Source organism: Spermophilus citellus (assembly GCF_964194105.1).
Source record: "Spermophilus citellus genome assembly, chromosome: 6".
In the NCBI taxonomy this organism is placed as follows: Eukaryota; Metazoa; Chordata; class Mammalia; order Rodentia; family Sciuridae; genus Spermophilus; species Spermophilus citellus.
In genome coordinates this window covers 148916581-148929923 of record NC_138187.1, presented here as the reverse complement: position 1 = coordinate 148929923, position 13343 = coordinate 148916581, and the positions used below count along the sequence as shown (strand labels likewise).

Sequence of the window (13343 nt, the reverse complement as noted above, 5' to 3'; positions counted from 1 at the left end):
TAGGTTTGAAGATAGTCTTCAAACTATGCAAAAATATAACATTCCATTCAGGAATGTTATCACAAAATGCCTGAAAAATAAAAACAACTGTTACTTACTGAGTGAAGAGTGCATACTACTATTTGACATATCAGACATTTTAAGTATACTTGATTATTTAACCTTGAAAATATATATTCTAAGTAGCATCTTTGTTCTCATTTTATAGATAAGGAAGCTGAGACTCTACAAGTTTATGTGACTTATATAAATCACACAGCTTGTAAGCATCAGAGATAAATTTGATCATAATGCCTGTTTTCAGTGCCAATAAATGGAACATACAACTAACTAAACATCTTTTTTTTTTTAACCAATAGACAATGAAAATTAATGCTGACAGGAGAACTGGTCTGAGTCTTCATTTTTAGAGGAAACGTGACAGGCCTACATGAAAACAACCAGTTATTCATAAAACTTTTATAGGGACCACTAAAACTTGCTTCTTTTTTTCCACCCATTTTGTTTCCTTAGACAAAACAAATGACCAGCATGAGAAGATCTATCGTGGGGTTAGTCCTTTCTCCTTAAGTCAAACGAGCTCTTCATGGACATATTCTGGTGTTTATTTTCCTTGCAGTACTTTAAGAATGTATTACTTTATACAATTTATCCTCTCAAAAAGTCATCCAGAAATTATAGAATAAAACCTGATAGAGTCTTAGAGTTCCATTAGGACAGTCCTTTATTCCTTGGAAACCCTATCCAAGATGAGTGGTTTTCTCTGAAAGCACACACCAGTATCACCAGAGTTTTGCTCATTTGGCCACAGGGATGAAAATTGCATTGGAAAAAAGAGGAGAAAAAATAAAGGGGAAATGGGTAAGTTTGTAGTGCACAGGAGTTTTGATCCTTAAAAGGTCTTTGTACAGTACAGAATCCTGCTATCAAGAGAATAACTCCCCCCTTTGATATCTTTTCTGTTTTTTTTCTATTTGAACTTACTGAATTCATCATATACCTTAACTGTTTTGTCCTTGAGAATGTGGAATTCATTAGATTGTGAATTAGCCAAACAATTTAAAATTCAAATCAGAATTGCCTACACTTTATTTCTAAGCTTGAGTATGCAAACCCATGATAATTTGCATGGTTTATAGTATTCATGAATTAAGCAGAAATTTGACTTCATATTGCCAAATGATCTCTGGGTTGATGAGTATTCTGTATTAACAAGGTGCAAGACAGTTTAAACCAACGAGTCTGCTGCTTTGGAGACCAGCTTTGTTGTTTATGCTCCCCTACTGGCAGGAAAATAGGAGTGAAACTGCAACTCATAAGTGTGAATGAAACTAGCCAGATATTCTCTGCGTGTGACAGCATGAGCTTTATCTCCCAGACCATTAACAAAGTTTGGAATAAGCAAAGAAAGGGAAGCCGATTCTGAATTACAGTGATTCTGAATTCATTGCTAATGCAATAGTAAAAGAGACTTTAGAAACTTCTGCCAGGTTTTCTTGCTACAGCAAGTGGTAGATGTCCTTACTTGTGCCAGTGGCCTGAACACCAGAAGGCCCAGGTAGAAGAAAACAGAAAAACATTGTGGCAACTGATAATTAGAGAGCAATAATTCACATTGCCGAACGGTCTTGCATTTTGTAAAATGGTAATTATTTTTCCTAGTAAGTTTTCTGAGGGCTGCTAACATAATTTTCAGAAAATTAAAACCATGACTTGTATGCAAATGCAAAATGAACATGTCAAAATTTATTCAATTGATTTACTGAAGAGGGAATCAGTAAATTTGAAATGATTTAAAAGGCATTTGAGGACTTAAGTGTTTATAAGCAATTTAATACCGAAATGGTAGGATGAGATACAAAAACATCTAGTTCATATCCTTCAGGGCAATTGTCCTAATCTATTTTCTGTTGCTATAACTGGACACCATGGACTGGGCAGTTTGCAAAGAAAAGAGATGAATTAAGCTTGTGGTTCTGGAAATCCAAGAGCATGCATCAGCATCTGCTTGGCATCTGGCAAGAGCCTTCTTGCTGGGTTGTGATGTGGCTGAGGACATCATGTGCCAGACTGAGCAAGCTTGCAAGCTTGGGTTTCTCTTCCTCTCCTCATAATGCCACTAATGCCATCATGGCGATCCTACTTTCATGACCTCATCTGGTCCCAATAACCTCTCCCTGGTCCCACTTCCAAACTCCATCTACATATGACTTTGGGGATTACATTTCTCTCTTTTTTTTTAAATTTATTACAATTTCTAATACATGAAATGTGGAGGTCAAATCCAAACCGCAGCAACCATGAACTTTGGGAGTATCCATTCCACAACAGAAGCATTATTTGCATTTTTACTGGACAAAAATCTACATGGTTTAGGCAATGTTACTAAGTCTGGGATCTTTAATTAACATTAAGTAGTAAATCAAAAAATGACATCCCCCTAAAGGTGATCTTTTGGGTGTATCTTCAACCATATGAGAGTGAAAGAATTTGCCATTTTTTTTTTTACTTTTTTTTTTTTTCAAATTTGGGTACTTTTCTCAACAGGACATTTAAATTTTGTGTGAATATTTAGTAATAGAGGCATTACATAAATATGTATGTAAGTATATAAGAAATAAATGCAAATTATTAGATAAAAATAAGAGTTATGTATAGAATGGCAGGTTCTTAAAAAGAATCCTTAGAGATGAGGCAACATGGAACTGAAGCTCTCCTTAGATTTACTATTACTGGTGGGGCTGGGGATAGAGCTCAGTTGGTGGAGTGCTTGCCACCCATGCACAAGGCCTTGGGTTCAATCCCCAGCACCCCCCCCCCCACACACACACAAGATTTATTACTACTAATTATCAAATGCTTCCTATGTGCCAGGTATCACATTAGATGCTATCTCTAATGGCCCTGTGGATAACTCTTATGATAAGTGAAGATCAGGGAGTTAGACAACTTATCTGATATCACACAGCTACTAAGAAGAGCCAAGGTGCAAACTCTTCATTCAACTGTTGGCCTCTAATCCTTGAGTTTTAACTTCTGTGCTCTGCCAGCTCTCACCACATAGATGTAGGGGTAAGGATCTTAGAACTTTGCAGATTTAATTTTAAGTGTAAGTAATGACGTTTAATACTGGTTTTAATATTAGTCCTAGAACTGATATTTAAGGGAAAGTTACTGATTGCTAGACACTGTGCCAGTGTCTTATCCTAGTTGTCTTAATCATCCCAATAACTCTGTGAATGAGATCAAAAAGCACTCTTAGTTGCAGTTTAAGACAGAACACAATAACACTGAACCAAAGCACCATTTGCTATAAATTAAGACTCCCCAAATATCTTGTGGCATGACCTTATCCTATGAAATAGAAATCTCTTTCTCTCTCTGAGTTTATGCTACAAGAGACCATATCAAAGTAAGGACATATTGACATATATAAAAGTATGAAAATATCGAGCAGAAACAGATTAAATGGAGATGTAAATCATAAACCATTAGCAGATTTTTTAAAGTATAGAAAAATGTCATTGGTAGCTTTTAACTTTTGGAAAATTAAAAGCTTTCTTTATTTAGATGGTACAAAGACTGGTTCAAAAATTTGGACTTTCTGACTTTTAGCCCTTAATTCAGAAAGTGAAGTTATACACCCTGAAATTCTTCTCTTTTTTTTTCTTTTCTTTCTAAAGAATTGTTCTAGGCAGTGAGTCTCTTGACAAGATACAAGATCTGAGATCCACCCATTTCTCATAATATTTACATTTTATTCTCTACTTTTACTCTGATAAACCCCACGTGGCTATAGTGAAGTTATTTTATTACTGTATACCTACTATATTTTGTTCGAGGGAATGTTGGAATTGAGACGGGGCAGAAGGATGGTCAGTGTAGATGATGAATGATTGATTGGGTAGGGAAGATGGAGGCTGATTCAAAAAGAAATAAAATGCTAATACCTCCAGACCACCTCCCCCTCCTCCTCACCTGTTGCCAAGGTCACCTGCCTCCAGGGAATTATTCCTCCCAACAAGGAGTTCTTAAGGAGTACCCCCTGGGTGGCTCCCTTCCTGCCTTTTGGTCGGCAAGATAGGAAGAAGAGGGGGCATGAGAAGAAAGGAAACCTAAAATCTATAGAAGGGGCAAGACACCCCCACTCCCTGGGGCACCAGCTCGGGTCCCCCTCCTCTCTGGAGGAGCCTCTCTCTCTGTGTCTCAGTTCTATCCTTTAAATAAAATGTTTTGCTCTTCTTTGGCATTTCTCCTGTGTTCAATCGTCAACACTAGGGGAATGGCGGGACCCTGATTTTCAGAATGAATGAGGGAACAATCTTAAATAACTATAGTTGGTGGAGTTTAAATGAAGGTATGTGTTAAATATTTTGTCTGATCTATCTAGCCTACTAACTGCAATCTGTGTAACTATGTTACGTATGTATTGGTGTGGGAATTTCACTGAATAAGAACGTGGAGAATCTCACAGTCAGGAGAGCTCTTAAGAGATGATCACATCCAAATTCTCTTTCAATGAAGCTATGCATTTCACATCATCCCTAAGGTACGACTGGGACCTAGTGGGAGAGTTTAGGTTATTGGGGGTATGTCCTTGAAGGGAGATGTGGGACCCCAATCTCCTCTCCTCTTTCTCTTTTTTGCATATCAGCCACAAGGGGAGGAACTTTGTTCTTCACAGGGTCCCTGCAATGATGTGCTACCTTGCCCCAGGCCCAAAAGCAGCAGGGCCAACTGACCATGAACTGAAACCTCTAAAACTGTGAGCCAAAATAAACCTTATTTCTTTATAAGTTGATTATTTCAGGTATTTAGTTACAATAACAGAAATCTGACTAATAAATGTCCTCTGCCAGTGATAGAAGGAAGTTATTGTCGAAGTTATTGTCAAAGTTTTTGGTTTTCTTATTGGATAGTAGGTTCATGGGCTCTTACTATATTATCAAAAATAGAGAAGAAACAAATCAAATATAAAAATAAATAAAACTTTCATGGATCAGTGATGTGCCACAAATCAAGAATTTAGATTATTATACTTGATTCCCTGGAGGTCCAATAAACAAATAAAAATAAACCTGAAGGCTAGCATTCCCCAAACTTCTTACATATTCTTCATACAATATGCTTGCAAAGCCTCTAGTCATCTTGGTCCTGTGCCTCTCTAAGCTCTCTAGTCAGTCAGCATCTCTTACAATATCACACCAGAGGGAAGATGGATTCTGTCTAGTGCAGAATACAGTGAACCATTTCCTCTTATGATCTGCATAGATATTTCTCTTAATACTAAAAATTACATTAACTTTTTAGTAGCTACTTCACATTATTGTCTCGTACTGATTTATGGTTAATTGAAGACTGTACATTATTTTTTAATGCCATACCATAATTTTCATAGCATCAATTCCAGATTATCTCATTTAAATTTTTAAAATCATTTTTATGAATTTACATATGTCATTTAAATTTGCTCTTATAAAATTTTAAGTGGGTGGTTTTCAGTTCATTTTTTATTCCTTTGAGCTATCTAGTGTATTAGCTGCCCTTGCCAATTCTGTGACATCCCCGAATTTGATGAGCATGCTGGCTAAACTTTGATCTAACTTGATCAGGACAGAGCCTAGAACAGACTCCTGGTGAGGTTAGCCAGACATGATTTGTTTTTGGTGAATCCAGTCTCTCTTTTGTTTTTAAGGGACCATAATTTGTCTACTTATTTCTCATTTCAAAAAAACCAAAAAAGGAAATGTCATCTTTTCCTAACATATGTTTTTCAGGGACTATTTAAATTGATAAAATCCTCCATTTATTCATCCATCCGTCCACCCATTAATTCATCTATTTATGCATGCAAGTTATGAACCCTATACCAGGTGCTGCCAAAAAAAAAAAAAAAAAAGAGTAAGATGTAGTTGTTAACTTTAAAGATTTTGAATTTTTGCTTCTCCTATTCCCCACTCTCTTGAAAATAAGGGGTTTGCCTCTGAATCAGCTCCATTATTTCCCTAAAAGTACTGACAGCAAGGTCATGCTTCTGAGTATCATGCTGAGGAAATAAAGAAAGGATTAGGGGACAGGAAATCTTTACCTTACTCAGGTGAATCTTTGTGGAGGAGAGAGAATTTCAGGAACTCTTCAAGCACTTGATGAATCTTGTTTGAATCTTGACTGAATTTTGTTAGATTTGAAGTAATACAGAAATATAGTAGTACTCAGAGCAAATTATTAACTTGTCTTGAACCACATAGTAAATTGAAAACTTTTATTGCTGTTGGAATCAGTCTTAGCATGGGGAGACTAGCAAGCAACGCACACTTAAACTACTTTTCTTTACAAAATCAACCTTATTAAAATTTTCACTTGAAGTTTAATTTTGATATCCTGTATGGGTACAGAGTACTGGGCTAAATAAGCTTCTGGAAACAGTGCCTCAGGCATTAAAGAAACCATGTTTTAAAATTTTATTGTAGAACCAACTTTTTTCTTTAAGGCAGTAACTTTTTACTGCCTGGTTGTGCTCCATTATTGCACTAGTAAATATATAGGGATAAGAAATTGGGATTTTACTAGAAATGAGCCAAATGTAACTTTTTTTGTTTTTTTCTAAAACTAAGTTGCTAAAAGTGGTCTTTCATGACTTATGTAGACATTTTACCAGTTAGTCTTTTCAACCAAAATGTCACCATCTCTGGGGTGTGTGTGTGTGTGTGTGTGTGTGTGTGTGTGTGTGTGTTTCCTCTGTTGCTGCTTTCTTACTTGCTTTTCTTTCTTCCTTCACAGAGGAAGGAGGAAAAAAAAAAAGAGTTTTTCAGTTCCCTTCCCCTAGGTCTATTGTTTTTTCTTCTAGGAAGCTCTATTCTGGCCAAATTGACATGCATTGGATTTGAGATGGCTTTAGTGATGAGGTCTTTCTTAAAAATAATAAATTGTTGAGAGATTCATACGAGTAAGGCAACCAAAATGATACACAGAAACTGTGGCCACACACATTCAAGGATATTTCTTCAATTACTATATAAGTCATTCTTGAATGAGCTCTTTGCCCCCAGAGAAGGTTCACTCTTAATGTTTTTATTGTTCTCTGTTTTTGTGGGAGATGAGTGTAAGAAGGAATGGGGAGCACAGCAGAGCAACGAGAGAGTTGAAGAGAGGGGAAGGATGAAGGTGTGGACAAGGATGAAGGTGTGGACAAGGTTCTTAGTCCATTTTCTGTTGCTATTACAAAATACCCAAGACCAGGTAACTTATAAAGAATATAAGTTTGTTCAGCTACAGTTCCAGAACCTGGGAAGTCTGAGAGCATGACATTAACATCTGCTTAGCATCTGGTGGTCTTCTACCTACATGATAACATGGCAGAAGGTATCACAGAGCAAGACAGAGTGAGTATATGTCAGTTCAGGTTTGTCTTCCTCTTCTTACAAAGCCACTAAATGCCATCATAGGCATCCCACCCTCATGACCTCATCTAATCCTACTTACCTCCAAAGAACTCCAGTCCAAATACCATCAACACCTGACTTTAGTGATTAAATATGCAACACATGAAATTTGGGACTCACATCAACCCATAGAGGAAGTCTCATATAGTTAGAGGGCCTTTGGGTAGACATTTAAATGATATTTCCTATTAAATTCTGAGCTTGAAGGTAATTTGGGGGAATAGCCTTGGTGATTTGGTCAGTAGTGTGTCAATTTGGGTGTAGGTCATATTACAGCAAATTCAGGATTCCTGTGACGCTTTCTACATTATGAGAGGGAAGGGTGGTAGACAATAGCTATAATCTAGCTGCTTCACTTGGCTTATGGGAAGGTGAGCATCGAAAACCAGAACATGTCAGCAAATTATAATCAGCTGATTTGTAAGTTATTTATTAAAATTAGGTATGCATTTTCCTTTTGAACACAGCATGAACTTATGACCTTGGAAGACTATCTTTACCCCTCTACGAGCCTCTTCCAGAATTTTATCCATATACTTATTGTGGGTGTGTGGAATAAGATAGGAAAAATTATCCTGGTAAGCTTTGTGTTTTATAACCTACACTTTCCTAGTGATTTACTGTTTATTGCTAATAGATACACAATTTGTACTTAGCTTTTCTTTCCTGTGTTTTGTCTGTTCTTAATTTAGTCTTTCAACTACCCCTTGAAGCCTACCCCATTGTTGACTGAGGAAAAAACAATTTTATTTCTATTGGAAATTAATATAAAGGAGTGCCTGTCTACAGCCAACCTTCTTTTTCTCTTTTCTGAATAATGAATCCATTTGAGAATCTGTTGAAATTATGAGTCCTCTTTTCATACTTGGGTAAGTATACAACCCAACCTTACATACACTTTTAGGGGTATAGACTTTCCTTAAAGGTACAGGAATCCTAGATTAGTAATGCTTTGTGTGTGGGGGGTGGTGGTGATGAGGGACTGCAAGGGTAAGAATTAATGATATTGTTCAGCTGCAGACATGGAGCTAGATCTGATACAGAAACAGCAGCAGACAGGTGTTGCACATCTTCGCACAGAACATTTCTTGATGGTGTGGGAGTTTCTTTAATTAAAATACGATGAGAACAGCTGGCCACCAGCTAGAACTGGCAACACAACAAGAATGTCAATAAATGCAATCACAGACGAAAACTTCCAGGCGCAGCTGTTTCTAATGGAGACTCGGAGTCTGTAGCCCTACAGACAAGAGCTTCATCTTTTCCATTTCACTCACACTCTCTGTAGCATCTTTAATGTTGAAAATAAACTGAGAACTTCCCTAGAATTGTTAAAAATACCACCAAGGGCATTCGGGCTTTATAAAACCTTAGAAAAGTAGTTAATTCCAAACAACTCACCACATGTCTTGTTGTGAGTCACTGAGAAAACAACAACAACAAAAAAAACACCCCCCCCCCCCAAAAAAAAAAAAAGAGTTCAGGACTCATGACTTGTTTGTCTCTTTCAACTGGTAAACCACAGTCCTACGGGCCCCAGGAGAGGACTTGATTCCAGGGAGCAGTGCCCAGAGTGAAGGGCAGGGGGCACTGGCGAGCCAGTAATGGCAGCTCCCCAGGAGAACAGTTGCAGTGCATCCCAGAGTGGGGTCCCGAGGGATCCCTAGGTAAGTCACAACACAAGGCTACTAGTTCCTTTCCACAGTTTTGGTAGCTCCTCCCCCCCCCCTCCTCAGTTTCCTTAGCTTTAAAATGGAGTTAATGTGAGAGTGAAGTGAGAGACTTTATAGCATTTCAAAAATCTGTAAATCATTAATGGAAGGTGTTGTAATTTTCCACTTAATTGGAAAATGATGATAAGTAAAATAAATTTCCCTACTGCCTTTTCCAGTTACCTCTTTTGACCTCAGCAGAAACTCTAAAAATAAGGTAACTACCACAAAGTCTTTTCACTTCTCAAAATGGACCTGAGTTAATTTTGGTCTATTGTGCTGACGAAAAAGAAAGAAACTAGCAATTTATCTGAAAGGAAAGGGAAGAGAATCAAATTTTCAAATACCCACTATGTGCCAGGTATTTTCCCAAGTATTTTATTATATTTCATATTATATAATCCATAAAACAAGAAGAAGAAAATATTATGTTTTACATTTTATGGATAGGAAGAGAGATTAGGTGGCTTCCTACTACACAGCTGGATTATCGAAGCCAGGATCGAAGTCCAAGTCTGTCCAACTCAAAAGCACAAGCACTTCCTACCAAACCATATTTTGTTTTACTCTAAGCATTTGTTGGGAAATAGGCCTAAAGTGATAAAAACAGTAAATAGAATGGACCAATTTAGTTATCCATTCAACTTCCTTAAATAGCAATGGTGTACAGCACTTGCTTTCAAAGAGCACAAGACCAAAGCTTCTTACATCTGTCTGTGTTTACCAGAAGGGCTCAATAAAGAATGATAACAGCAACTTCCAACTGGGATTTACAATTTTTCAATTAACAAGAATCTCTTATTTCATAAATCCTGTCAATATGTTAACATAGGATTATTCAAGCCCCTGATTATCAAATACCCTGAGATAATCACACCACCAAATCTCAAGTCACATCTAGATTTTCACTGGGGGGAGTTCATACACCCCAATGGTAAAAAAAAAAAAAAAATAGAGAGGCATAATTGTATTAGATGGGCTGGTAAGGACTACTGAAATTTCAGAGTTATTGGGTTCACAGGAGCCTGGAGAGTCTTGGATAATGACATTCAGGTTCAATAAGATGAGATTCACATATCCTTGAATTTTGAAGGGCTGTGTTGTGACCATGCCCCTCTGTCATGTGGGTAGAGCTGTATTTTTAAAAAATACTTATTTTGGGTGGTGCTGACTAGATGCCAATCACCATTGCCTACACATTTTGGACTTTGTTTCGGAAAGAATCCAAATATTTGTGAGAAGAAACAAACTCTTAAGGTCAAAATGTATCCTCAAAGACTGAAGAATAAGGTACAATGACAAAGCAAGCCCAGGGCCTCTCACTGGAGAAATCTGCCAGCAGAGGGCAATGTTAGTTTTCACACTTGCCCTGTACCTCTACTCAGCTGAAATCATTGAGTAAAAAAAGATGGGTAGAAACCTTAGGCTATTCAGTAGAGATTTTAGGCTATACAATTTTTCTATCACAGGCAAATAAGAGTAGAAAAGTGATAAGGCACAGTGTTGATTAATAAAATTCTAGCACCTCTGATAAAAATTAATTAAGCTTATTTATTTTAAATACCAGAAAAACTCTAGATATTAACTGATTATAGTGCAGCTATAGGATTACCATATCTTTATGGCATTTCCTTATTGTTTGACATAGGAGTTTCTCAATGATTATTCATTGAATAGCTTATGAGTAAATAAATGCTGATCAAATATAGGCATATGTAGTATTGAGGTGGAGGCCCAGAGTAGAATGAGACCTTCTTACATTTCTCTTTCTTGTAGAATGCAGTTATTTCTGAGCATGTTTCTCTGAATACTTCTCATGGTATTTGGGAAAGTAATTTCCAGTCTTTCCACCAATTTAGGGCAACCTTAAATCAGGAAGTTTAATTTTTGTAGTTTTGCATGAATAGAAAACAAATGCTATTACCTAGTTGTGACATTGAATCCCAAGGTTTACTTGACATTGATAAAGATGTTTGGCTAGACGGGATTTGTTAAAAGTAAGGCTATAAAAATTAAAATATTATTTATCAATTATTGCTTGAATTAAATTAGTCACTTTATAGAACTAAAGTCAGAAAAAATATAGTTTTTTTAAGGCTAAATTAAAAAACTATAATGTACAAATCATGAATCAATATGCATCTTCTGGGTATCTTGTTTTGTCAATTTTGGTGTATAATTATATTATTGTTTTGTTATATAAAATGATAGCAATATTGATAGTTTGAATTAGTTGGCATAATGTCTATTTTTTAACATCTGTTAAATATGTTTCTAATTTTATACTCTCAGTTTCAGCATGCAGCTAAATATTTAGCATTAAGGAATGCCCTTTGGTGAGGACTGAATGAGTCTTGATGCTTTTAATAGTTCATTGTACATTTGGTTTTAGAAAACTGGCCTTAAGCATAAACCACAGGAGCAATAAGAAGACAACTTTTTCTATGCACTCTCAATATTTAGTTGTTTTGTTTTTGTTTGGTTTGGGTCTGCTTATAAGTTGCAGCAAAATAAATTTGTGGAGATGCTTTAAATATAGAACAGTGCATCTACTGAAGTTTTAGGGACTAGCTTCATTGCAAATGGAAGGATTTGGCTGAAATTTACCATCAACTCTCAATAAAGCTTTCTCCTAGGGTCATTCATAGTAGAACTTGTTTTGCTTCCACTCAGGTTCCTTGTCCCTTGGCTAACACAAGTCAAGTTCCATAAGAAAATAATGCACCTGGTCTTCTGCTGATATGATGTTCTGTTTAAGCAATTTTTCCAGGGAAGGTTTGGGTTTTTGCTGATCTGAGCACACTCTTACCCCACTTTGATTTACAGCTGCAAGGCAAGAAGCCCGCATTGGGGCTGGAGTTTGTCACCAAATATAGTCAAATAAACTGATCCATGTGCTAATGACTGGTTTTATTACCAATCTCTTCTGATTGAGTGAAGCAGTTGCAATTTATTATAGTTTTATTTAAAGCATAACCATGACTCTTTCAGAAACCTAACTATCCCTTCCTAGACCTGTTTTCAAGATGATGGTTTCCCTAAGGCAATGACCAGTGATAGTGTTGTTTTAGGGCACATTTGCAGTGTTTATTTATGTTATACAGTATACAGGTCTTCAATTTGAGTTCCATTAGGCCAAACAGAATTTCTTTCAGATGTTCTGTCTTCTAAGGATAAGACTTTATTCTACATATAAAATATGCTCATCAATTGCAGTGAATTATTTCATTCATGTAACTGTATGGATGACAATTGACTAATTAAAATCTTTTGCATTTCTTGATATTATAATATTTGTGCCTCATTTAAATGTTTTAGGGTTATTTTGTGATATATTTTATGCACAAACTTTAAATTTTACAATAGTTCTATATTTATAGAAAAGTTGTAAGGATAAAAAGTCCACATATACTCTATGCCCAGTTTCCCATATGACTAACATCTTACTGATGTAGTGTATTTGTTACACCTAGTGATACATAATTGACTACATTCCGTACTTGATTTCTATTTCTACAGTGTTTCTCTTTTCCATTCCACTATTCCATTCTAGAATACCACATGACATGCTAGGCTCCTCTAGGCTATGGCAAGAAGTCTTGGGAGTATTCTTGCAAGGAAGACTTGAGATGCTGTTCTCATCACATCACATCAGCAACACATGCTATCAACATGACTTGTCATTGTTAGTGTTGACCTTGATCATTTGACAAAGGTAGTGTCAGCCAGATTTTTCTGTAAGATTATTCTCCCCACTTCTTTACTGTATTTTTTGGGAGCAAGTCCCTCTGTGCAGTCCACATTTAAGAGGTAAGGATTTATCCTCCATCTCTCTGAGCAGGAAGTTTCTGCATGTATTGTTTGGAGTTTTTTCATATGGGAGATTTGTCTTTTCTTCTTCATTTACTTATTTATTCACTTATATATTTACATCCTCATGTAAATATATATATATATATATATATTTATACTTTTGAGCTCTAATTTAATGGTGTTACTTATATACTCATTTATTTATTTTTTGCTCAAATTGTTCCAGGTTTGATCACTAGGAGTTCTATTAACTGTCCCTTTGACATATCCCAATATTATTTCTGTGGGGAGTTGTCTTTTTTAAAAAATTTCTTGCATTTTCTTCATTTCTTATCTGTAAGATACTCCAGGCTCATGTTGTTTATTTCCTGTCCCT

At 36.2% G+C, this 13343-nt stretch overlaps 1 long non-coding RNA gene across 1 annotated transcript; it reads left to right on the top strand.

Annotated features, from left to right (window-relative positions):
* The first annotated feature begins 7066 nt into the window (after window positions 1–7066).
* Window positions 7067–13115, top strand: LOC308651647. The gene is made up of 6 exons (XR_014022632.1): window positions 7067–7182; window positions 7270–7382; window positions 7910–8020; window positions 8135–8311; window positions 8968–9109; window positions 12708–13115. It is a non-coding gene; the product is annotated as an uncharacterized lncRNA (long non-coding RNA).
* The last annotated feature ends 228 nt before the right edge of the window (window positions 13116–13343 follow it).